Source organism: Armigeres subalbatus, chromosome 1, assembly GCF_024139115.2.
Source record: "Armigeres subalbatus isolate Guangzhou_Male chromosome 1, GZ_Asu_2, whole genome shotgun sequence".
NCBI classification, from domain to species: Eukaryota; Metazoa; Arthropoda; class Insecta; order Diptera; family Culicidae; genus Armigeres; species Armigeres subalbatus.
Genome location: NC_085139.1, coordinates 807,258 through 834,760, shown reverse-complemented (window position 1 = coordinate 834,760; position 27,503 = coordinate 807,258). Strand labels below are relative to the sequence as shown.

General features: G+C 39.9%; 1 protein-coding gene across 5 annotated transcripts in view; it reads left to right on the top strand.

The window, feature by feature from the left end:
* The window catches only part of LOC134219459 (homeotic protein antennapedia), a 223,547-nt gene that overhangs the window by 43,206 nt on the left and 152,838 nt on the right, over positions 1 to 27,503 (top strand). For all 5 annotated transcript variants that reach the window (XM_062698217.1, XM_062698211.1, XM_062698234.1 and 2 more), the window contains exon 2: positions 14,398 to 14,479. The gene's annotated coding sequence lies outside the window, so the exon portion shown is untranslated. The remainder of the gene's footprint in view (positions 1 to 14,397; positions 14,480 to 27,503) is intronic.

The window sequence follows — 27,503 nt, the reverse complement described above, 5'->3', positions numbered from 1 at the left end:
GAGACAAGTTCATATAAGCTCATATCGGGTTACCCAATAAGGGATTGATCGACTAAAAGCAACAAATAACTTGGGGTTGATGAACTACCAAAAGAGCTGTTCAAATCCGATTGGTTAGAGTGCTGGATTGAGAATTAACCAATTAACCAAGATTCAGGGAAGTATGTGCTGCAGAATAAATAAATGAAAGGTGTCCCATTTACAAAAAGGTGATTTTGAGCGGGATAAGCATGGATCCGGAACGCGACAAAAACACGAAAACCAACATGTTGCACTCGTCGCTTACAGATTTGGGTTCATTGGGTTTTTCCCAGCCGGAACCAGCCATGCTACTACTTATTATTGTTTTGGTCAGGGTAATACGAAGTTCAAGCAGCAGTACAGTCGTCAGCCCCTTGACTTTGTCAATAAACCAGGCCAGTAACTCTAAGAATATGTTGGAGTTCTACATCAAACCGAAGAATAAAGATTGACTAACTGATCGAGCACTATACGTGATGGGAAGAGTATCAAAACTATGTTTGCCATCTATACCATGAGCTTGTAATGGTGGTGACGAATTCGAGGTGGTTGGTGAATTCATGTACTTGGTCTGTTTGGTGACTGAGACCGATACCAACATGTGATTCGTAATTACCGTTGAAATTGATCAAGGGTCGCCAGTTAGTCTTTTTTTGTTGAGGAGAGAAACCACGTATCCACTAGTTGAACATTTTGATGAATTCTTATTTAATATGTCGCATCGAACCAGCAAAATGAAAAAATAGGTTATTCTAAGTAGCTGGGCATCTTGACGCGTCCTATTCCAGTCAGGTGAGATGTGACGCGTCCTATTCCAGTCCGATGAGATGGCATTGATATAACGGTTAGCTTTGCGAGTATAAAGGCGTAAGATTGACAATCCGGAGATGGTGAGTTCGATTCTCGATCTGAGTTAAAGTTAAAAAGTTAAATAAAAATTTAAAAAAGGTCGTCTGAGAGTTGGCCAATAGAGGACCAGAGTCTTTGAATAAATGTATGGTGGAGTACAGAACAAATAACAAACTACATTATCTGTTGGGGGGGATCATGCATCATTCATTCCGCGAAAATCAGGTGACGAATATTTATTGTTGTCTGACATCTCCAAACAGATAATAATAAATGCTCACTTTCTTACGGTATGCATGTGTACAACTAATACGCGGGGAACAGCTGACTACAAACGAAGGAGGTCCTTCGTAGCTTAGTTGGAAAAAGCAGCAGTCAGGCTTAAAAGAAAGTGGATACCTTCGAAACAATATTCGAATAAAATCTTGCACATGTCGTGTAAATGCACAGCAAGTATGGTAATTAATGTTCATTGTCTGTGGTGGTCACTACACGGAAAATAAGTAATTAATATTACCTATCACTTATCACTCATCACTCATAACTAAGGTGGCTCAAAAAACACCAAAACACAGAAACTTTTTGATGGACTGCCCTCTTATTTCGATCTATTTGGCCGTGATTTTATGGACAAAATTTTAGCCAAATCGGTTAACGTTTGACAGATGGCACTATGTACGATGTAGAACCATGCTACTTATCAAATTCTAGCGGAATTGAGATTTGTATACCTGAAATTTTGTATAGGTGAATTTATTACTTTTCTAGAATAAAAAGAAAAGAATACCTCGAACAACACCTCAGAGAAATGTGAATAACTTCGCCGGGTGAACTCTAATCTTCTCGCGGTTTTTAGCATACTATCCGGTATTTATTTACGCGAGAGAGAACTTAATGAGTATCATACTGCCGTTATACGCATAACTGTCCCATGTACATAGGAATCCCAGCAAACATGGGACAAATATGCGTATGACGGCAGCATAGTTCTTCATCATAAATGGTGCCATCTACTCTTAATTACTGTTTACTATCTGTAGCTTTAAATCACTGTTTCTCTATACATTTTTACCAAACATTAACCGATTAGGCTGAATTTTGTATGGAACACCAAAACTCATCACTCATGACTCATCACTCACAACTCATCACTTATCATCCATCACTCATCACTCATCAGTTCATCACTCATCGTCCATCCCTCATCACTCGTTACTCTAAACTTATCACTCATCACTTATCACTCATCACTTATCACTCATCAATCATCAATCACCACTCATCACCATTCAACACTTATCACTCATCATCACTTTCTTCAGTCATCATTCATCATTGACCACTCATTACTTTTTATTCATCTCTCGTCACTAATCACTCATCACTAACCACTTATTACTTATTACTCATCACTCATTAACCATCACTCATTACTCTTCGCCCATCACTCAGCGCACATCATTAATCATTATTCACTCATAATTAATCATTCATTACTAATTTCTCATCACCCTGAACTATCACTCATCATTCATCACCCATCAATCATCACTTAGCACTCGTCAAACATTATTCTTCACTCACCACTCATGACTCGTCAATCATCTCTCATCACTTGTCCTTTATCACTCATCACTCATCACTCATCGCACTCATATGCATTCAGCACTTGCCTTTCATAACTTACCACTCATCGATCTTAACTTATCATGACTCATCACACATTATTTATCACTAATCATTCACTCATCTTTAATCACTTATCAATTATCACTTACCACACTTTTGCAAAGTATGTGTTGAGCTTTTAACAGTAACGAGAAGTGAATTAATTCACTCTCGAGAACCTTTATGTGCGTGTAAATCAAGACGGAAGAAGCATGATCAATAAAGAGAGGTTGCATTTATTAGTGGTATATATCTCGAGTTGCACACATATTTGCACAAGATTCTGATCACATATGAGTTGCAGTTACTTATGTGGAACATGTGTGCTGCTGGGGTAGTTGACTGGAAGATTTGTCCGCAGAAAATGGTCGAAGGCCAGTAAATCGACCGAAACGTCCGAGCAGTCTGGCAAATTTATTATTTCGTCTTTACTCGCCGAAAAATGATCGATGAAAATCTTAAACATCAACTCGTAGCGATCAATCCAAAGTAAACACAAAGAAAAAGTGTATTCCTGAACGGTTCACTCGGAATACGGATTGAGAAAAATTACCAACCCTGCTTATCACTTCTCACTGTTCACAGTTCTGACAACTTATTTCCAGCTTCAATGTCTTTTTCTTCTTATTCTTCTTCTTCTTCTTCTATTATAGAGTTTTGGCACTTCCTCAGCAAGCGTGCTGGGAATTTTCACCTACCCCGGGCAATCTGAATGCCAAAGGGGATTAGGCTCTGTGGATCTCATTCGCCGGTTGACTTAAAATCCTATAATAAACGTTTGCACCGGATGTATTAGTTATGGTGGTTCAGGAATCTTCTTACGATGCTGCAAGTTCCAAGAACCACTGTCTTTTGGATGCTATGGAGGTTATGAGATAGTTCCAGCTCTCCTAAGGATCTCAGAAGAGATTTTGGGACGATTCCGGTTGCTGAGATAACAACCGGAATTATACGCACGTCCTCCAGGTGCCACATCTGCTTCAACTCCTCCGCCAAGTCGTGGTACTTCGTTATCTTGTTGGAGAATGTTGTTTGGACATTATGGTCTAGCGGTACAGCAATGTCGATGAGGGTTACCCGCTTCATCCTTTTGTCGGCACGAATGAAGACATCCGTTATGATCTCGCGATCCCAGTACAGCTTCACGAAACTATTTTCCAGAGCCGGATCAGGCACATATTTGTAGTAGGCGACAAACTGGTTAACCAAGTTGTGTTTTAAAGCAAGCTGTTGGTGCACAACCTTGGCTACTTCGCTATGGCGACCGATATAGGCTGAATCAGCTAAGGCTGGACACCCGGATACGATATGCTCGATCGTCTCTCCTACTGAATTGCACTTCCTGCAGCGGTCCTCCACGTTTTCGTGCAATATATAGTGCCGATAGTTCTTCGTCGCAATTAGCCGGTCCTGGATGGCTACCATGAATCCTTCTGTTTCTGAGAAGAGTTCACCCCGCACCAGCCACGTATTCGACGCCACTTTCTCGATATATTCCAGCTCCAGTTAAAGGAGGTGCGTCCCATGCAACTCCTTCTGCTTCCACGATGCGATCATCTCGTCGACAGATTTGATGTCGCAATTCAGCTGATAGTCCTCCTGTGCCAGATGCAGGGCACTGAATCCGTGGTCAGCTTCACAAACAGCGCGATAGATTTCGTGGCGGTTCTGGCTTTCCACGAAGTATCTTCGCAACTGCTGGATCTGGGAAACACATAGTGTTTGTATATCGGTGACGCCTCTTCCTCCTACTGTACGTGGCAGGGTGACTCTCTCAATGGACGATTTTGGATGGCGCATGCGATGCTTAGTGAACGCCACTCGTACTGCTCGTTCTAACGCCTCCAAGTCAGTCTTGGTCCAATTCACCACCCCGAAACTGTATGTCAACAAGGGCACAGCAAACGTGTTTATCGCCTTCACCTTGTTGCCGGCCGACAATAGGCTCTTCAAAATACCGTTGACACGATGCAAGAACTTTTCCTGCAGCTCTTTCTTGATCGTCGTATGGCGAATTCCTTTCAGTTGCAGGAAACCTAGGAACTTGTACGTTTCGCCTCGAATCTCGTTCGCCTCCACCTGTTCGTTGACGCGGAAACTGTCGGCATCCACCAGGTGACCCCGGTCTAGCTGTATGGATCGACATTTATCGATACCAAACTCCATCCGGATGTCATTGCTCAATACCGTTACAAGCCGCAGAAATTGGTGCAGCTTCTCCACAGATTCTGCAAACAGCTTCAAGTCGTCCATAAAGAAGGTGTGGGTAATGTTTGTACTCCTTTCCCCACTCTTCAAATGATAGTCATAGTTGTGTTGGTTGAGTGCTCTGCCAAGAGGGTTCATGGCAAGGCAAAACCATAGAGGACTAAAGGTATCGCCTTGGAATATGCCCCTCCTGATGCTGAGAGTCCTGGACCGTAACACTTTTCCTCCGTCGGTAATGTGTAGGGATGTGCTCCACATCCCCATAGCGTGCTGCATTAGCCTGATGACGTTACGTTATTATTATTATTATTGGCATTACATCCCCACACTGGGACAGAGCCGCCTCGCTGCTTAGTGTTCATTAGGCACTTCCACAGTTAGTAACTGCGAGGTTTCTATACCAGGTTACCATTTTTGCATTCGTGTATCATGAGGCTAACACGATGATACTTTTATGCCCAGAGAAGTCGAGACAATTTCCAATCCGAAAATTGCCTAAACCGGCATAGGGAATTGAACCCAGCCACCCTCAGCATGGTCTTGCTTTGTAGCCATGCGTCTTTCCGTACGGCTAAGGAGGGCCCCTATCCAGGCCTATATCCAGCTTGAATGTGAAGGAGCTCAAATTCGACCATACCGCGTCGCTTATCACGTCTCACTTCTCACTTTTTGGCATCCTATTTCCAACTTCAATGTGAGAGAGTTCAGTGCGTGATCTCTCATGTTTCGGACAGCAGAACGATCGCGCGGTCGGCCGAATTATTGTGTTCTGCATTGCGCGGCCGGTAATAAAATTAATCAGTTCAGTGCGTGATCTTTCATGTTTCGGACAGCAGAACGATCGCGCGGTCGGCCGAATTATTTGTTCTGCATTGCGCGGCCGGTAATAAAATTAATCAGTTCAGTGCGTGATCTCTCTTGTTTCGAAGCGGGCTTGGTAGTCATATGGCTACTGCTTCTGCCTCATACGCAGGAGGTCGTGGGTTCAATCCCAGGTCCGTTCCATTCTCCTACTTTGTATATTTCTCTTTATTTCTCATGTTCTAGCAATCGCTAGAACTGGAAATGGACTTCCATACCGTTTCCATTACTATTCCTATACCTTCAACTTGAGTATTCTAACAGTAATCTGCTAGAATTGGAAATGAACTTATAGAGCTCGTTTCCTACATCCAATTAGAAATTCCATCAGTTACCTTCTCCTATCTATCACATTGGCAGCTCGTTAACCAAGACGGACCTCTGCCTCTCCAACCTAACCCAGAAATTCCAACAAATTCCGCATGAACTCGTGGCAAGTGCAGAGGTATATTCGGCTTGCAGTGGGCGAGTGATTGCATCATCATTTCCTCCCCTTTCCCTACATTGACTTGCATTCTGACGTGGCAGGCGCCAGTATGACCTATCAAGCTCAAGCTCAAGCTCAAGGTCCTATTTCCAACTTCAATGTGAGAGAATAATTTGATTCAAAGGGATTCTGTCTTATTGCTTATCACATATAAATTCGCACTTCTTACTGTGAAAGAACTCAAAGTGAGGGAACAAAATGGACCAAACGGCTTCAGTATTATCACTCCTCGCTTCTTACACCTCTGATACGTAACAAATTCGACCAAACAGCTTCGTTTTAATGGCCAAACGACCCTAAGCTGAATCGGTTAAGCTACAATTCTAGACACCTCTCTGAATATACCGAAAACATAGGGGGAATGACGGTTTTGTTCTATTATTGTCAGGGGGGTTTTTTATGACTGATTATGCTCAAATTTGGCCTAAACATTCTTTGCATATCAAAGAATATTGTGGCCAAATTTCATAAAATTCGGTCGACAAAAACCCTCCTGCCAATGATAGAACAAAACCTGCCAAAGCCGTCTTTTCCCCTAAATACCTTTCTCGTTTAAAACATTGTACTGAAAAAGGCCCAAATTTCGCTTCTGAAACGAACTTGTAATAAATATCCCGGAGGGTCTAAATGTTTTTAATTCCAATCAACTCAGTTCAATGAATTGAGTAAATGTCTGTCCGACCGTGTGTATGCGTGTGAGAACTAAAGCCATCGCAACTCTCACTTACTATTTTTATTATTCCATAAAATTTTATGGAATGTGCCTCATAAATAACGCGCACTGGATTAGGTCAGGCATAAATGTATTAGAGAACGATTGTAGAATTCGCCGGAAATCGATTTCACGAATACAATTTACCAGAATGAAAATTCCCTGAAAATTTCTCTAACAAAGGGAAATATTAGGGGAGCTGATTGATTCGGGAAAATGATTTTCAAGGTCGCGCGATCCCAAGGAATGACGTATGATTTAAATAATGAAGGATTAAAGTCGTGCCCGATATTCATTACACCTAAAGGTATTATAACTCACATTATGCCTAACCTCCGTTATGTTTTACGTATTTATGCTTAACGGGGTATGCCTGTTAGGAGACTTTTTGTTACTTTATTTTCAACTTTCTATTTTGTACGATTCATCATTTAAAGTACTCAAACTATAATCATTTAGTAACAAAATACTCATTACTTCAAAGACTTCAAAGTTAATAATCATCGAAATTAAAACAATAAGTGGCGAAATGACTTTTATTTTAGTTAATGTTTTATGAAGCCACAAAGATCTTTTTCAAATTTAAAATGCTTCACCACGAAGGCTGATATAACTTTTTTTTAAATTATCGGAGACGAGCCAGCCTAGGGCTGAAAGTCTCCTTAATAAAGACAATACTTTAAATAAGCTCTACCATATACGTTTTCTTGCTATGAAGTCCTTTTGTTTCGAAAAGAGAATAAATATGTTTTGTACAACACGATTTGTTTCTAAATTCTGAAATTCAGTCACTGAATCCTTTAATTTTTTTTTTCAATGCAATTTATTTTTTCAGATTTGTTTACTTCTTTTTCTTTCTTTTTGTTGATACGAGATGAACCAGTTTGGACTGAAAATCTCGTTAATAAAGACAATCAATTAATTTCTTCTTCAAAGTCTATTTTCGCTGATGGACTTTGCCACAATATAGGGGTTTTGATTAGTGTTCATTAAGCTCTTCCACACTTCCACACACTACCACTTCCTCTTGCTAAATTAACTGCAAGGTCAAATTACCATTTTTGCATTCGTATAATTCTGGCTAACACGATGATACTTTTATCCCCAGAGAAGTCGAGATAATTTCCATCCCGAAAGTTTCCTTGACCAGACCGGGAATCCAACCCAGCCATATTCAGCATGGCCTTGCTTTGTAGCCGCGCATCTTTCCGCACGACTAAGGAAGACCCCTCGCTGATCTATAAGATCATTTAATCTTTTTGTAAGGAATGGGGCGTTAGATGGAGATTAAATTCTATTAGGGGAAGAGGCCTTCAAACGCCTACCCCCACCCGAAGCAAAACGCATTCTGGGTATTCCGTCATGTTTACTGTGTTTGAGATGTTCGTAACAAAACTAGACCTAGCATTATATAGGTTAGGCAAAAAAGTGTCAAAATAATTGATAGGGAGGTGAAACACCCTAATGGGACTAACCTACAATGAACAACGGGTCTCCACGTACTTTCCATACCAGAGAATGCTGATTTGCTGACGCGTGGTGCGCTGTTGCATAAGAGCTGCCAGCTAAAAAGAGTTTTGCCTCATGAGTTTTCCGGCAACGAAATATCACCACTTCTTGGAAATGGCAATACATATTACCAATATGGTTGAGATTTTCTACAATTTTAAGATGGTATCAGCTAGTTATGTTGTTTAATTGTTGCATGAGGCAAACATACACGTCCAAATCGTTACAGCTAAGACATTAAAGCAGTCTTAGCTTAGCTTCGGCCTATTGCACCTCCCCCCCTCCCCTACTACAATTAACAAGCGGATGACAGGTTTCAACATAGTTCTATATTTATAAGAACATTGAAAAATCTGTATAACATTTTAGCATACACAAATTCCGAAGATTTCAAAACAATCACTGTACTAAAATTTCTCAATTCAATTTTATTTTAATACAGTATCTGTATAAAAAGCTTACATTTTCTATATTGCAACCTTGCGGAATTGTATATGTCAATATTTTATTCAAAAATTGTCAGTTTTATATTTCTAGTGTAAGAACTGATAAAGAGACAACAAATGTAAAATTTTCAAGAGGTTTAATAAATTTCACTTCTCACTTTTTCCTAAGATATGTTGTTGAAATACTTAGTTAAACCCATTTGAATATTAAAATAAAGAAAGGATTTAATTACTCTGTAATTAGAACAAATAATCTTCTCAAATTTAAGCAATAATGCTTATTTCGGAGTTTTTTAAGAAACCTAATCAAATCGCGGAGCATAAAAAGCCGTCGGCATGGCGCTTAAACCTACTTTGCCAGATTTTACTGTCATAAAAAAAGGCTGGAATTCATATATTCCAACAACAAAAATGGAGCAAGAATGAAAATTATGGCCGCCACCGAGTGCACACTGGTGGTAGTGAATGATTTATTTTTATCCCATAAATTATATGATTATTCCCTTATTTCCTATCTGCCCAAGCTTCGCTCGCACACACTCATTTTCGTTGTTCCTCCGTGTGGCAAATGGAACACTTTTTTTTTGGTTCCTTTTCACTACAAACGTGGCGTCTCCTAGTTTTTTGAATGTTTTAGTGCTAGTTTCGATTTATGAGCATCATGGAATCCTCAAATTTACGGCCACAACCACACTCACCCGAGCAATCGCCGCTGGTAAAGCTCCCTTTGCTTTCAATCTGCTCATCAGCACCACCACACACAAGCATGAATCACGTCAACAAACGGCAACATGTCCTACCCTATAGCAGCCACCCAACCGGGGCAGCAGCAGTAGTCTGCGCAATAATTTAAAACATGATTTAATATGTGAAAATTGTTCTGGACGCATTGTCTCTTGTCTGCCGGTCTCGCTCACACGTGCTGGCACGCTTCATCTCTCCTGTCCGCTCACACTCGAAGCTCGGTGATTGCACCCAGCTCGGAATTGGACCAAAGCGTTGATGAGATTTTCAGTGCGCTGATCTTTCTCGCTGGGTATTAGAGCTGCGAAACACGGGTTCGGCAGGAATTGAGTCTATCCGGAAATTGTGCAGCCCTTTACCAAAGATGTGCGACAACTCACAGTGTGCTCTCGTTTGAATGAGTTACTTTCATCAATACAGTTTGCTTGGTTAAATTCAATTGCGTGCAATTGAGTAATTTAAAAAAAAAAAGATCTCTGGAAATTATTTTCTTGAAAATTATTTATTTTCAAATCCCACAATGCTCCAAGTGACAACGATTGCCCAAAATTCAAATTAGAAAAAAATACCGCTCTCATATTATTTAAGTCCTTACATGGTAATAGTATAAGTGATGCAAAAGCTTCTACATCAGCAGGACATTTTTAGTACAGGAAAGGTCCTGTGCTTTTTATGGCATCCTTCATAAAAGCTTCCAACTATGGGATAAAGCTAGTGTGAAATGCCATGCGTGCGCACGTCAACTGTGGCTCGGTAATAGCAATTTGCCACAACCGAGAATCGAGATAAGAATCAAGTGCAATTATAAAATTTATGTCGGCTGTGATTAAATGCACGAGTGGTCGCAGTTGCGGCCAGTAGTCGGAACTCAAACGATATGAATTAATTAACAGTCAACTGCTTCGGCGTTGTTCCGCTTGTAGTCAGTAGATGAGAAGTTTACAGAATTTGCACAACCAGATATTAATGATGGTTGAGTATAGGATTGAAATCATGAAGTGTTTATGCATTTTTCTTTCAACACCAACTAGGTATTATCAAAATAATTTACTCTACCTTTAAACCATTTAATTGTACCTATATCGATTTTTCAAATAAGCGAGTAAGATAAGTATGTTTTGCACTGTATCAATAATCTTCTACCAAATTTTTGTACTGATGCTACTAACAGTCTACAGCGTTGTATTGTTTGATGCAGATGTTGTGAAATTGTTTTTCTTTCTATTGGTTTTTCATTATTATTTTTCACTCAACATCAGTAACGAGCGATTCGAGCCCTATCCTTCATAACATTCAAAGTTTATCCAGGATAAACTTTTTATAGCTGCTTTGAAAGTTAAAAATTGTACTAAAAAGATCCTTATAATAGATACGACTGCGCATAACATAGACTCTCTTGTAAGGGAAGGGGGGCTGAAATGACACAAGTATGAAATAATGTACATACATATAAGTGGATGCTGCTTTTTGTGGCTGATGATTTTGATTGCGAGTTAAGTATTTATTGACTCTATTTTCTTTTGAATCTGTTGTTATCATATCAGGGGCAACGATTATCATTATTATTAACTTAGTTGACCAAAAAACTCGTCAAGTAAACCAATCGAAGATTAGAGTTATCTAATATTTAACATTTGAAAAATTCGCAAAATATCGATAGGAACGCCTATTCAAAGATCAACATATTTCGCATGTAGGTTAAAAGTGGGATAACATGCACCCTCAAGGCACAACGACCTTTTGATGTTTTAGCGGCGTTTGAGATTTATTTGAAAAAATGTTTACTGATGGATAGGTAGTTTGAGTTTCGAACTACATGCGCTGTAAAACAAAAACTCTGGAAAAACTACTAAAAATATTCTCCAAACTCCCAAAGGGTCGTTTTGTTCCGAAGGTACATATTATCCCAGTTTCCCTTACCTGGTGTTAGGCCATACGAAAAGAAATAGCACTGAAGAACACCCAAAATCAGGATGAAATTAATTTTTATACATCTCTAAAAATCACTTAAATAAAGATTTAAAAAAAAATACATCTCTCCAGACCATAGTTTCCCAAAGTGGTGGGTCGCGACCCCTCAGCCTGTGTAAATCTTATGGAAGGGGGTCGCGACCCCCAACTTTGGAAAGCTATGCTCCAGACTATTTTTATGGAGAAGCATGGTATTCAAATAGATTTTAACAGACAAACAAAACCTTCATGCTGGCATCCATTTCAGATAAGAACAGTTCGCTGTTCGCTATTCCAATCGCTTTATTGTGCGAATACTGACACAGATTACAACATTGTACCGGTGGCATGGCAAAATTCTTTAACAGTTTCAGCTCCCCTGATGGTTCCTTTCCTACGCCAGAATTGAAAAAGTGCCACATGCAAGCAGAATAGAGATCTGCGCAAATGGAACGACGCGTTCAGCCGCAGTCTATATTTGAACATTTGAGTTAATTTAATTCACATTTCAATACGCTGGACGAGCAAAATTTGGTATCCGACATACACCCAGAAAGGAATCGCTAAAGGCGTTGACTTGTGCGCAAACGGTTCATTCAACGTTGGCTGAGTGGAATTCAAATGGTTGAAACAAAAAATGACATATGTATACTTCGCAAACGACAACACAAAAGCAATCCCAATTCGCGAAAAAAGAAGTCGGAAGAAACGCCGCTCGAACACCTTCTAGAAAACAATCGAATTTCTTTTCCCTAACCAGTTCGGTTCGATTCGCTTGCTCAACTGCTTGGAGCGGATTCGAAACTGGATCGGAAGACTCCAGCAAATTTCCGACCACGCGGTTCTCACCTGCAAGGATTTTCCACCATGTGAACTTACCGAACAGGGGCCGATTAGAGAGAATGTAGGCAAAACTGGAGAATGCGATGGCTATGGAAACAATCGACAACGGTCGCATCATTCGCCAGCTGAGTGGATATTAATGAAAAATAATGATCAAATTGGCGGTTCAATAGCCCGCGCTGATTTGTTTATCGATTATTATTGTTATTTCAACTCCTACTGTCTTTCCCAGCGATCACGATAAGGATCAACCGTTGAACTGTTCGATTGCTGATTTCATTCCTCCCTCTCATGAATAGGCGAAGAATTGCGACGGCGCTGATTGTTTTGTTGTCGAACAAAGATTACCGAATCCAACTGCACTTTTAGTGGGTTTGCTCAGCGACCCACACGAGACAGCGCGGAACCAGCGCAGCGCTGTGATGCTAAATCAAAACGAAATGAATTATTTCCACTATTAACGAGCTCCAAAGTGGAGAGAACAATGCCTTTTGAAGTGGAGCTCTGCGGAGATTTCCTAAAAGGTGATAATGATTATCGCTGCCGAAGTAAGGTTATGGGAAAAGCAACGACGGTGACATCCAAAGCTTTTGTCGGTGCGGTATTATTCTTGTTTGATATCTACTTGGAAGCTTTGCTGAGAGCCGCGCGGATTTCGCATCTTTAGGATACCGAAATAAATGTAGCGAATTGATCGCACTGGTATAGTATTGCCTTCAGTGATGCTCCCTGAAATTATCCAACTGTGATTTAAGTAAATATATAACCCTTAGATCAAAGTGATGAAAATACAAAAATTTTAAGCGGTGGATTTTGCTAAAAAAAAAAAATATTCAATTTTATATGTAAAAGAAAATTACACCCAGAATAAACCACAGAATAAGTTATTATGTTGTTCTCATGCTTTGATCGGGTTCACTGTCCCCTGTGTGGATCTTGATGTTCTTGATTGATGTTCAACAACTAAAATCTATATGTCATATTCACATAACATGCGCTGGTGACTTCAACCGATATTAAGGAATGCGCTCAAGCGACGAACCCCATGAATGTGAAATTACTATTTTACGATCATGCTGATTTTGAACATCATAAATGGAACCGCAAGCAGCAATCACCGCTTGGATCTAGAAATTTACAACCAATTATATCAAATAATACTATTATTCGAGACCCACATTGATATAAAACTTAATTGGTCAAACTGAATCGTCATTATGCTTCTCGCACTCACAACAAGCGACGGAAGCGAACTTATCCACGCCAGAGTTGCCCACCAATCTTTCACACTGTTATGAAACGAGCAATTTAAATACAATAAAAGTAAACCCTTTACAAGCCACTTATGGCATTTTACGACCATGTTTTACTCTGCCATGATGCCATTTCGAAGTGTCTTCTTTATCGTGCATTACAAACATAAAACGCGCCGTTACCGCCGGTCATAAAGATTCCGGTTCTACACACACCTCGCGATTAGAGTAATAGAGGAAGCCCCCGAAAATTAAGTGATTAAAATTCGACAACTTGTTGCATACAGCCCATTGAAGTCAACGCTGTTTTTTGTGGAGCGGAGTTAATTTATGTGCTAACGGTTATTGCATATTCCCTTCAACGACTTGCACGCAGCAGTTTGGCGTTGGCTGAATGTTTGGATAAACTGGATTCTACGATGTTACTCTCAACGCTATACCGATTCGAAGCTGAGTAAAAAGCGACGGTAACGCCATCGTGAAATGTTGTAGGAAAAGAGCATAAAAGCTAATGCGGCGAGAGAAGCGAGAAACAGAGGTGAAAATGAGACGAAAAATGTTCGAAAGCGCCGTTCAAACTATGATTTGGATGTGCTTTTTGTACTGTTAGACTAAGTTTCCCTAGCGATCGCTAGATGTAGCTCGGATAGCATCTATTCTAGTTGTGAACCGATTGGTAGACATACGTCACGGTGGGGAAAATGTTCAAACGCATGCGCGTGTTTCATCCAAATGCGAAATGTGGAAGCAGCTCGTTGTACTGATTTATGATGATGCTCACAATATGATTACGTTTGATTACGTCTAAATTCCATCATTTTAATATTACTCAATTTTCTGTTTCAGGAACCATCCATAAGGAATACCAATAAAAGGATATACTTAATAGAAAGGATTAATTGTTGCAGCAACATACTTAGCAAACAAGGTAAATCATTGAGCTTCTTGAATTGGAAATGATATTGATAAGTGCTGCCACCAAGCGGAAAATTGGAGAAAACATGATAATTTTGCACTACTACAAGGCACGAATAACAAAATCTCTGAAATACTCTAAAACATGCAAATAGTTATTAATAATCCGAGTTGTATGTTTCAAGGTAGTCGGTATTTGTGAAAAACAAAAACAGATTTTCAAGGATCTCAAAATTGCAATCCACTTTTTCTCTCGGTGACAACAAATCGACTTCACCCAGTGTGCTTCTGCGAAAAACTGCCGACGGCCACACGATTGCGCATCTTACCTGTCTCGATTGGCCTGTTTTTATGATTCTTTTCTTCGGGAAGATCCTTCACAAAGGAAGGACAAAACTCGGCCACATCCTGCCAGGCTGCCTGTGGGAGTCAAAATAGAAAGTCGGGTCGATGTTACTCGCCCTACGTGATCGTTGCCGAGACCATTGAATCCGAAGGTCATCACGTAACAATATGCAACTGATGCAACTTTCTCTTTTGGGAAACCATAGACGACCGTTTTGAATTTTGCTTTTTGGCCTTTTTTTCTTTCTGTGGAGTTAGAATTGCCAAACAAATGTCGTCGAACAAAAGTGGCAGTTTAACTTCGTGTTTGACGAGAAAAGGTTGAATCTGAACTTAGCGTTGTCTCTTAGATGGTTTTGTATTTCCAGATACTCATTCTTTAGTGCCTAAAATATCATATTGTAGGTGCCGTTTAGAAATAATTATGGAGCTGTCGGGCCGGTTCTCAAGAGCAGATGTTTTGTACTAAGCGTGGCATGCACTATCCGAAAGTTTCTGGTTTATAGTTCAAAATTCAATGAATATTCAAGTTTCAATATTGTTATCAGTGAATTAGTGCTGTACCCACAATCGTATATTTGGCTCATATGAATAGGAAATCCAGCAAATATGGCACTGACATGCGATCATAGGCAGTATATTGAACAGTGAAATGGATCGTGTGTAAAGCGCCAAATCCCGAACATGAGAACAATTCCGAGTTTACTGTGGATGATGTGAATGATGTAAAACAGCGGTTCTTAACAACTTCCTTAAGTGTACCCCACCAAAATTTCGCATTATTTGTGATACGCTCAGAATATCTGATATAAATTCTGGAAATTTAAGCGTTTATCCAAATATGGACGTAAGCTTTGTAAAAGTGTGTAATTGCACTAAAAAAATGTTATTTGTTTTTCTTAACGCTTTCATAAACAAGCAATAAGAATTTTTTTTTTAAATTTCAGTGGAACTTTCAAGTTCAAATTATAAATTCAATCTCATCGAACGCCAATTTAGATGGTGGCAACGTGTATCGAAGTGTGATTTTTTTTATTACGTTCATTCCTAGTTTTTTTCTGGACTAACAGCGGATTGGCCTTTTTTAATTTTGCCAGGAGATATTTCTGAGTTTTTTTTTCCTAATTATTCTTCTGAAAAAATAAAATGGAATTCCCTCTGAATTTTTTTTTGCAGTTTTCAAAATGTTTTTACGGAAACTATTTGGGAAGTCAAAGGAGAAATTCTTTGGAACTTTCAAAAGAATCCTTTACAATTAAAAAAATCGGCCCCACCATTTCAAAAGCAGTTTCGCCCTTTTGAAATGTTGGTGCCGAAACACCAAATAAATTTCTTCCAATTTTCTATGAGAAATGTTTCGGAACTTACCCTGGAAATCCTTCGCAGTTTTCACGGGAAATTCTTTGAAGTTTTCAAACGAAATTTTTCGGAATTTCCACAGATAATTCTTTGGGATTTACATGGAATTTTTTTCCTAATTTCCACGGGAATTTGCCACAACATGTTTCCTAATTTCCACGGGAAATCCTTCGAAGTTTCCACGAAATATTGGTCGGAATTTTCTCGGGAAATCCTCCTACGGGAAATCATTAGGAATTTCGACGAAAAATTATTCGAAAACGTAATCCTTTGGAAATAGGAACTGACGGAAATCCTTCGTAGTTTTTACAAGAAATCTTTTGGAAATCGCGCGAAAAAACATTTCAGGGTGATATAAGCAAAGAGATGTAAGTGACATTTTGGTTGAATTTCAGTTGACTACAACAAAAATGCTTCGGTTCTTGTGCTTTGCGGGAATATGTTGATATAATATGTACGATATTTATAAAAAAGTATAAAAATTAGTAATTTTTTGAACTTTCATACAATTTCTATGAATAAAAAAAGAATTAAACAGCCTTGCACTCATTTTCTCAAAACTAACTTTTTGTCACTTATACCCCTTTGTATTTGACCCCCTCATTTCTAGTCCTTTGTTGTTCTCAATGGAAATTCCAAATTCGAAATTTCCACGGGAAATCCTTCGGAATTTCCACGGGAAATCCTTCGGAATTTCCACGGGAAATCCTTCGGAATTTCCACGGGAAATCCTTCGGAATTTCCACGGGAAATCCTTCGGAATTTCCACGGGAAATCCTTCGGAATTTCCACGGGAAATTTCCACGGGAAATCCTTCGGAATTTCCACGGGAAATCCTTCGGAATTTCCACGGAAATCCTTCGAATTTCCACGGAAATCCTTCGAATTTCCACGGAAATCCTTCGAATTTCCACGGAAATCCTTCGGAATTTCCACGGAAATCCTTCGAATTTCCACGGAAATCCTTCGAATTTCCACGGAAATCCTTCGGAATTTCCACGGAAATCCTTCGAATTTCCACGGAAATCCTTCGGAATTTCCACGGAAATCCTTCGGAATTTCCACGGAAATCCTTCGGAATTTCCACGGAAATCCTTCGGAATTTCCACGGGAAATCCTTCGAATTTCCACGGAAATCCTGGAATTTCCACGGAAATCCTTCGAATTTCCACGGAAGTCCTTCGAATTTCCACGGGCAATCCTTCGGAATTTCCACGGAAATCCTTCGAATTTCCACGAGAAATCCTTCGGAATTTCCACGGAAATCCTTCGGAATTTCCACGGAAATCCTTCGAATTTCCACGGAAATCCTTCGGAATTTCCACGGAAATCCTTCGAATTTCCACGGAAATCCTTCGAATTTCCACGGAAATCCTTCGAATTTCCACGGAAATCCTTCGAATTTCCACGGAAATCCTTCGGAATTTCCACGGGAAATCCTTCGAATTTCCACGAAATCCTTCGGAATTTCCACGGAAATTCTTCGAATTTCCACGGGAAATTCTTCGAATTTCCACGGAAATCCTTCGAATTTCCACGGAAATCCTTCGGAATTTCCACGGAAATCCTTCGGAATTTCACGGAAATCCTTCGGAATTTCCACGGAAATCCTTCGAATTTCCACGGAAATCCTTCGAATTTCCACGGAAATCCTTCGAATTTCCACGGAAATCCTTCGGAATTTCCACGGAAATCCTTCGGAATTTCCACGGAAATCCTTCGGAATTTCCACGGAAATAATTCGGAATTTCCACGGAAATCCTTCGAATTTCCACGGAAATCCTTCGGAATTCCACGGAAATCCTTCGAATTTCCACGGAAATCCTTCGGAATTTCCACGGAAATCCTTCGAATTTCCACGAAATCCTTCGGAATTTCCACGGAAATCCTTCGGAATTTCCACGGAAATCCTTCGAATTTCCACGGAAATCCTTCGAATTTCCACGGAAATCCTTCGAATTTCCACGGAAATCCTTCGAATTTCCACGGGAAATCCTTCGAATTTCCACGGAAATCCTTCGGAATTTCCACGGAAATCCTTCGAATTTCCACGGAAATCCTTCGAATTTCCACGGAAATCCTTCGGAATTTCCACGGAAATCCTTCGAATTTCCACGGAAATCCTTCGGAATTTCCACGGAAATCCTTCGGAATTTCCACGGAAATCCTTCGAATTTCCACGGAAATCCTTCGGAATTTCCACGGAAATCCTTCGGAATTTCCACGGAAATCCTAGAATTTCCACGGAAATCCTTAGGAATTTCCACGGAAATCCTTCGGAATTTCCACGGAAATCCTTCGAATTTCCACGGAAATCCTTCGGAATTTCCACGGAAATCCTTCGAATTTCCACGGAAATCCTTCGAATTTCCACGGAAATCCTTCGAATTTCCACGGGAAATCCTTCGAATTTCCACGGAAATCCTTCGAATTTCCACGGAAATCCTTCGAATTTCCACGGAAATCCTTCGGAATTTCCACGGAAATCCTTCGAATTTCCACGGGAAATCCTTCGGAATTTCCACGGAAATCCTTCGGAATTTCCACGGAAATCCTTCGAATTTCCACGGAAATCCTTCGGAATTTCCACGGAAATCCTTCGAATTTCCACGGAAATCCTTCGGAATTTCCACGGAAATCCTTCGAATTTCCACGGAAATCCTTCGGAATTTCCACGGAAATCCTTCGAATTTCCACGGAAATCCTTCGGAATTTCCACGGAAATCCTTCGAATTTCCACGGAAATCCTTCGAATTTCCACGGAAATCCTTCGGAATTTCCACGGAAATCCTTCGGAATTTCACGGAAATCCTTGGGAATTTCCACAGGAAATCCTTCGGAATTTCCACGGGAAATCCTTGGGAATTTCCACAGGAAATCCTTCGGAATTTCCACGGGAAATCCTTCGGAATTTCCACGGGAAATCCTTCGAAATTTCCACGGGAAATCCTTCGGAATTTCCACGGGAAATCCTTCGGAATTTCCACGGGAAATCCTTCGGAATTTCCACGGGAAATCCTTCGGAATTTCCACGGAAAAGAAATCCAGTTTTCCTTGGACTTCCAAAACTAGTGTGCGTATTCAAAAAAAATGTTCCCATAAAATAAAATCCTTCGGAATTTCCACGGGAAATCCTTCGGAATTTCCACGGGAAATCCTTCGGAATTTCCACGGGAAATCCTTCGGAATTTCCACGGGAAATCCTCCGGAATTTCCACGGGAAATCCTTCGGAATTTCCACGGGAAATCCTTCGGAATTTCCACGGGAAATCCTTCAGAATTTCCACGGGAAATCCTTCGGAATTTCCACGGGAAATCCTTCGGAATTTCCACGGGAAATCCTTCGGAATTTCCACGGGAAATCCTTCGGAATTTCCACGGGAAGTCCTTCGGAATTTCCACGGGAAATCCTTCGGAATTTCCACGGGAAATCCTTCGGAATTTCCACGGGAAATCCTTCGGAATTTCCACGGGAATTCCTTCGGAATTTCCACGGGAATCCCTTCTGAGTTTCCACGGAAAAGAAATCCAGTTTTCCTTGGACTTCCAAAACTAGTGTGCGTATTCAAAAAAATTGTTCCCCTAAAATAAACTGTGCAATAATTTATTGGAGGTGAATGTCTTTAATAATGATTAGCAGGATTCGTAATGCTCAGGAGCACGAAAACTTTTGGCGAGAAATCGCTTTTCAGGGAAAAACTGTCTGAAAAGTGATAATTGCTTTTTGCTCACTTTAAACGCCACTAAAGATTGGTTCGCTCTTTTTATTTCATATCTTAGATTTTTCGTGGTATCACCCATGTAAAATGTAGTAATTGCTCGGCAATAATTCTCGTTAAAAATGTGTGAGATAAAAAGGGATAAGAATGATAAAGGGTTTCATCAAATATGTACGAATTTTATTCATCTTCCAAAAGAATGAATGATGAATGATGTTCCTCACCAAAAAATAACGAAAATCTATTGGTGTTTATTACGGATGTTCCAAAATTTCTTAAAATGCCGTCTATGAGGGTGAGAATGCGCCAAAGTTTCATCAAGTTAAAATGGAATCAATGTATTCAAGGACAAGAAAACTAAAATATAATTTGTTTTTGAGCTTTTTAGTGGAATATCTTTACTTATCATAAGACGAGTTTGTATAATCCCATTTAATTCCACCACTCAATTTTACCTTGACAGATACGTATTTCGACCTCAACAATAAGGTCGTCTTCAGTGTCTCGTCGAGTCGAGTACGAGACAGGTTCTGGTTTTTCAATTAATTTTCCAGAAAAATTGTTTTTGCGGATAAAATTTATCGGGTTTTATGAAAATTTGGCGATTTTTATTACCGTCATATGGGGGGAATAATATTATTGAGGCGAAGATTATCATTTGATGTGTCAGTCAAAAGTACCTAACTTTTTTTATGAAACGGTAGTCTACAATATTATCCGTTCAAGTAATGTTATCGCTAGGTAGAAAATCCGAGTTTTTCGATTATTATCATGAAAATGTATTTTGTGGAAGAAAAAGAGAGATAGTCATAAATGACGCCATTTCGTTCCAAATATTGACTTCGTAGACTTCTTTACGTAGTAATTTCAACATTCATACAAATAACCTAGTGTATTTTGATGGCTAGGTCATAATGATTATAGTAGAGCGATTTTGGCAACACTTTTGGAACACTTATGTTGCCAAAATCAAATGTTGAAAAATCTTATGGTTTTTGTTTTCTCATGATACTTCACATTTCTTTACTTATTGTAACATTAGACACACTTTGATGATTGTTTTACGCAAATTTTGAAATCTAAAGGTGTAAAAATTTCCAGGTTTTGTTTAATGATTTTCTTCACGTCGGTCCAACCAATTTTTTAAGTGGATTTTTAAATCTGAGCATTTTTTCTTGATATTTTCTTAAGCGATTTTTTTACGATTTTTATTACGCTGGTCTAACCAGTTTTCTACGCGGATTATAAGGTTTATGCAGTTTATGAGCAATTTGAGAGAAAAAAAATTTCTTTGCCAAATTGGATTTTGGCTTTTTGCTAAAATCGAATGAGGTCTGTACCACCACAGGGCTGGAGTTGATCAGCCGAGTTTGGTAAAATATGTAAATCAGATCAAATGTATCATCCCCCAAGAAGTAGAAGTGGCAAAAAGTTAGAACGTATAATTTTGAAATATGTTCTGATTTTTTTAAACATCTTCTTCTTCATCATCTTCTTCATTGGCATTACATCCCCCACTTGGACATTGCCGTCTCGCAGCAGTGTTCATTAAGCACTTCCACAGCTATTTACTGCGAGGTTTCTAGGTCAAGGTACCATTTCCGCATTCGTATATCATGAGGCCAACACACGCTGAGACATTTATGCCCAGGGAATTCGAAACAATTTCCAAACCGAAAATTGCCTAAGACAGGCACCGGGAATTGAACCCAGCCACCCTCTCCATGGTCTTGCAATGTAGCCGCGCATCTTACCGCACGGCTAAGAAGCGCCGCCAACATCTACATTGTTTGTTTTATGCAAATTATTCCATTACATGAAACTATGTGCGACAATCAGGGAGATGCAAAAAATGAGTAACAAGGGAGGATAGCGATAATGTCGTTCCTTATTTGCAGAAGATACAGACAATATTGCGTTTAATTTTGCCCTTACTGTGCAATATTGTGTGAATTTTTCGCACTGCAATTATTCGTAATTTCCTAGAGCAAAACTGAAATCAAGTCTACAGACAGTTAACCAGTTCTTCATTTTGATCATCGATTGTGAGGATCGTCAACTGGATTACATCGTAGAACAACACCCACAGGAAAGCCTTCGTTTGGGCTCATGACGCCACATCCAATGATATTCCTTCGTGCATATTAATCAACGACGTTTTTGATCAGCTACACTCGTATGAGCTGCTTTATGACGTTGACCTAAAAATGTCGCGTATTGTTAGGTCTGCTTCAGACTGGTATGTCCATCAAGCCGACATCGAGCACATATAATCTTGGTGTCACATGAACGGAATGAAAGCCAACGCCACCAAATGCAGAATCATTTTTTCACTAAAAAGATTTTTCAATGCTTATAAAAGTTAAATTCATATGGACTTCGACCTCATACCGTTTTGTCCTCATCATATTACATAACAATCTTAATAATAGGGAAGCGAAAATAGTTTAACCATTCTATTGTACACGCTTTTGAAATCCACACAAACAGCACATAATTATTTTCTAGAGCTTGTTTTTTGTACTACAATTTCAATGTTATATGGTTTGAAAAAGCTCAATAGATCACCTATTGATAATCACTTGTACACAAATATTCATCTTTGTTTTTTTTTTCATTAAATTCGCGACTGGAACAAGGCCGATTCGTAAATCCCACTTTTTTCCACAGTTGTTCACTCAAAGCGTTCTTTGTCAAGTTTCATTTCTCGCATTTGTAACAAGTAACGTTTTTTTTATGGTATTTGAAAACCTTCAGATTGTTTGTAAAATGTTACTAAACTGCTCAAAGAAAATAAATCCATACTTCTCTTAAAGTATATTCCCATTGTTCTAGAGCTTCACAAAAAAAATATCAAAAACCTTAACACCCTCCCTCCTTAGCCTTGCGGTAAGACGCGCGGCTACAAAGCAAGACCATGCTGAGGGTGGCTGGGTTCGATTCCCGGTGCCGGTCTAGGCAATTTTCGGATTGGAAATTGTCTCGACTTCCCTGGGCATAAATGTATCATCGTGCTAGCCTCATGATATACGAATGCAAAAATGGTAACCTGGCTTAGAAACCTCGCAGTTAATAACTGTGGAAGTGCTTAATGAACACTAAGCTGCGAGGCGGCTCTGTCCCAGTGTGGGGATGTAATGCCAATAAGAAGAAGAAGAAGACATATCAAATTTATCATTTTCCTGGTCAACTGTGAAAGGACATTTTTAATTTCGAAATGACACTTTTGAAACAATCTTTGAGATATACGTTTCAAAAAACAAAAACTGATCCCATTTTTACTCATATATACTATCACAAACACGAACGATCAATTATCATTTCAAATCAATGATCAGAATTCATTGGTAAATGAAAAATTCTTTTGAACATTTTTACACCCATTTATACTCGGGGTGAATATCAAGCTTTTCGTGGCACCATTACACAAGAATAAGTTACGTAATAATGAAAACATTTGAACAAAGATTCTTAAAACCAAAAAAAGTATCTTCGCAAAATTTAACCTATCTTCACGAGCACTCAAGACTACAGATATCTCCAGTTTACATCACAAACTACACTTTCATCTAAAAAGAGTTTCCAAGTCGAAAGGCTTTAAACATCTCCATACATAACTGGAAAACTGTTGCACTCACTCAGCTGATTATCCAGCACCAGTATTAAATCTTCTGCCCCGAATCATCAGCGGGCGAGTAACAACAAGAAAATAATTCTATAAATCAATTTTAATTCCAACCACCTGTTACTTTCACTCTTTCCGACTTCATAGTGTTGCTCGAGTGCGCTGGCACTGACTTCTGGTAGAGCACCCGGTAGCTGGGAAATGCTGGGAAGCGCCGGAAAATCATGCATATAATAAAACATAAAATCCTCTCACTACACTGGCTGCTGCCGAAAAAGCGGAGATTCCCGTGCTTCGGAACCGAAAATGCGCTCCAGCAAGAACGAGAGCTACCACACCGTCTGGTCTGGTCTGGGCTGGTCTGGTCTCGTGGCGGGCAGGTCTGGTGCTTCTCTGACGTAACGACTTTCTAAGGCCATAAATTTTCGGAAACCGGGAGGACAAGCACAACGGAATCGTCTGAAGGTATATCCATCGGAAGAGAAGAAATAGAAGGAAGAATGACACACTTTTGGCTCCATGATAAGCATCCTTCACTGGTCTCGATTTCTTCCGGGCAGAGACAAAGTCAAGTTCATTGGCCCCATAATAATGATGAATGTGTGCATTCAAGTTCTAATGCCTAATTTGGCAAATCAAATTCGAGTTCACGTTTACAATCGTTGGGTTCATAAATATGCCATTTAATCTGAAGTACCGTCGCTAAATCAGTAACGACTTGATAAGTTTGATCGCAGTTCATGGTGAACAGCAGTCTGAAAAATGAGTAATGGCCGCTCCCCTAAAAATTGAAAACTGTTCTATATATGTCTGGGTGTTTTGGCTGTAATGCGAAATCTGCTCTGCTCATTCTCTCCTGCCGTCAGCCGTCCGTAGGTATCATATGGTGATGGTGTGTGCATCGCCGCTTCCATTACCATTTCCACATCCCATGTTCAGTTTTTCGACTATCTTTCCTATGCTTCGCCCCTCGCTGCAGTAAGCAAGTATGATTCACCACCCATCAACATGCTCGGAGTGTGTATTTTATGGTTGTTCTCACTCTCTTAACAAGCCGTCTCTCGCTCGCACTACAGTAGTTAGATTCGAAGTGTAGACATTAGTTTTTTTTTCGGGTATTGTGCAGACCGAAGTAATGATGGATCTAAGTTGTAAATGGGATTTGGAAAAACGGCATCGGAAAGATGATAGAACGATGGCCGGTGGGTAAGTGATTTTTTACTCCGTTTAGTTTAGGGAACGCATCTGTAGTTGTGGGTTGCTGGAACGAGTTGGTGGTTGATTGTGAATCTTCTAGTACAAGGAATTTCGGTGGTTCGACTGAACGAATAACTGTGAAGGAGCAGCTGCACCCTTGCAAAAATAGGATACAGCGTCGGGTGACTCTCGTCAGCCAGCACCATAGAGTAAAACGTGATCAAAAATGTCTTATATCAATATATTGATAACGATTACGACCCGCATTGAACTTATTTTCACATCAGATCTGTTACTTTGATTATTTGGCTCACTACGTTTCGAGAAATATAGAAACATCGAATTGGTGTACAACAGAAACCGGAAACATACATAGGTAGAATATTCGCATTGTACCGTCGGCTCCACGGAGCGAACTTTTCTCGTTCCCACTTGCCAACAATATGAGCTCACACGGATTATGAATAAGTAATGAATTTAAATTGCTCTTCAAAAATTTCATTTTCGAAAAGGGTTTTTCAGCGTGGCTAATATTCCCAGCAGACGAATTAAGCAAGCACCATGGAAAGCCCAATGACAACGGCGGAGCGACTGTTCGTCCTCTCGAAATGATTAATAGTCAAAAGGGACCAGAATGGCCGGCGAACGGGACAGGCGACGGGCCGACAGATCGGCGGTTCCTTGCTTTTATGGTAATTTCTTCAAATTAGTGTTAATTGAATGATATTAAACCATCGCTGTAAGCTGCTGTACGCACGACTCTATGAATGGTATGTGGAATTTGTAAATACATATTATGAGTACACATTAGCCATAGCATTGGATCAGAATATGCAACAGTTGTATGAATTATTTTAATACTTTTTCGGTCTTGATAAATGCGTTTCGAAAATGTTGAGGGCTGAATGTGAACTTGACCAAATTAATCCTCAATCAAGTTCACGACCATAGGACTAGTTTGAATTTGCGAAAGAAAGAAATTGATTTCTGAATCTTAGTATTTTTTGTAATTGTTGTAATTGATGTTAAAGATTCCACAGTTTTCAAGTTTAGAATAAGATCGAAAAGTTCAGTATTTTGTGTCCATTTAATAATATGTTGATAATAATTAATAAAAATTCAAAAATATCTCAAAGTTTCAAACAATTTTGTTAGAAAAACAAATTTTGTGAAATATCTTGGCTGTGCATATGCACAGCATATGTTTCGAAATGGACAAATTGATATGAAATTTGCGAAAAAGAATCCACGTGTCTTGGAGGGACTCGAACCCTCAACCTCCTACTCTCTAGATAGGCGTGATAACCCCTACACAACAAGACCACTTAAAGGTCACGTTTGCGGAAAAGCCATCAGAATCCGAGTACCAACCTCCACCGCGGTTAGCTCTCTTTTTTGCAAATTGAATATCTTTAGGATGCTTGATTTGCCCAATCTCCACATTTGCTTTACTGTTGTATATCCACAGCCAAGCGAGTGCACATTGTTTATTAAACGAGAGGATCGCACTCCATGCCCCCAGCAACGGACTGGGCGGGACGGTATAGAATGCGAATTCAATCGCACTCTGCTGTGCCAAAGGCTTGCTTGGCTAAAGCATTTGATGAGTTTGATTGCCTTTACGTAAACGGTCGCGTGTACTCAGACGACTAATGACGGTGAAAGACCGACACTTGATTACAATTAATTGCATATTATTCGGCAACTCGGCCGTACGAAAACCATTTTTTGTTAAATATCTTGGCTGTGCATATGCACAGCATATGTTTCGAAATGGACAAATTGATATGAAATTTGCGAAAAAGAATCCACGTGTCTTGGAGGGACTCGAACCCTCAACCTCCTACTCTCTAGATAGGCGTGATAACCCCCTACACAACAAGACCACTTAAAGGTCACGTTTGCGGAAAAGCCATCAGAATCTGAGTACCAACCTCCACCGCGGTTAGCTCTCTTTTTGCAAATTGAATATCTTTCGGATGCTTGATTTGCCCAATCTCCACATTTGCTTTACTGTTGTATATCCACAGCCAAGCGAGTGCACATTGTTTATTAAACGAGAGGATCGCACTCCATGCCCCCAGCAACGGACTGGGCGGGACGGTATAGAATGCGAATTCAATCGCACTCTGCTGTGCCAAAGGCTTGCTTGGCTAAAGCATTTGATGAGTTTGATTGCCTTTACGTAAACGGTCGCGTGTACTCAGACGACTAATGACGGTGAAAGACCGACACTTGATTACAATTAATTGCATATTATTCGGCAACTCGGCCGTACGAAAACCATTTTTTTGTTAAATATCTTGGCTGTGCATATGCACAGCATATGTTTCGAAATGGACAAATTGATATGAAATTTGCGAAAAAGAATCCACGTGTCTTGGAGGGACTCGAACCCTCAACCTCCTACTCTAGATAGGCGTGATAACCCCTACACAACAAGACCACTTAAAGGTCACGTTTGCGGAAAAGCCATCAGAATCCGAGTACCAACCTCCACCGCGGTTAGCTCTCTTTTTTTTTGCAAATTGAATATCTTTCGGATGCTTGATTTGCCCAATCTCCACATTTGCTTTACTGTTGTATATCCACAGCCAAGCGAGTGCACATTGTTTATTAAACGAGAGGATCGCACTCCATGCCCCCAGCAACGGACTGGGCGGGACGGTATAGAATGCGAATTCAATCGCACTCTGCTGTGCCAAAGGCTTGCTTGGCTAAAGCATTTGATGAGTTTGATTGCCTTTACGTAAACGGTCGCGTGTACTCAGACGACTAATGACGGTGAAAGA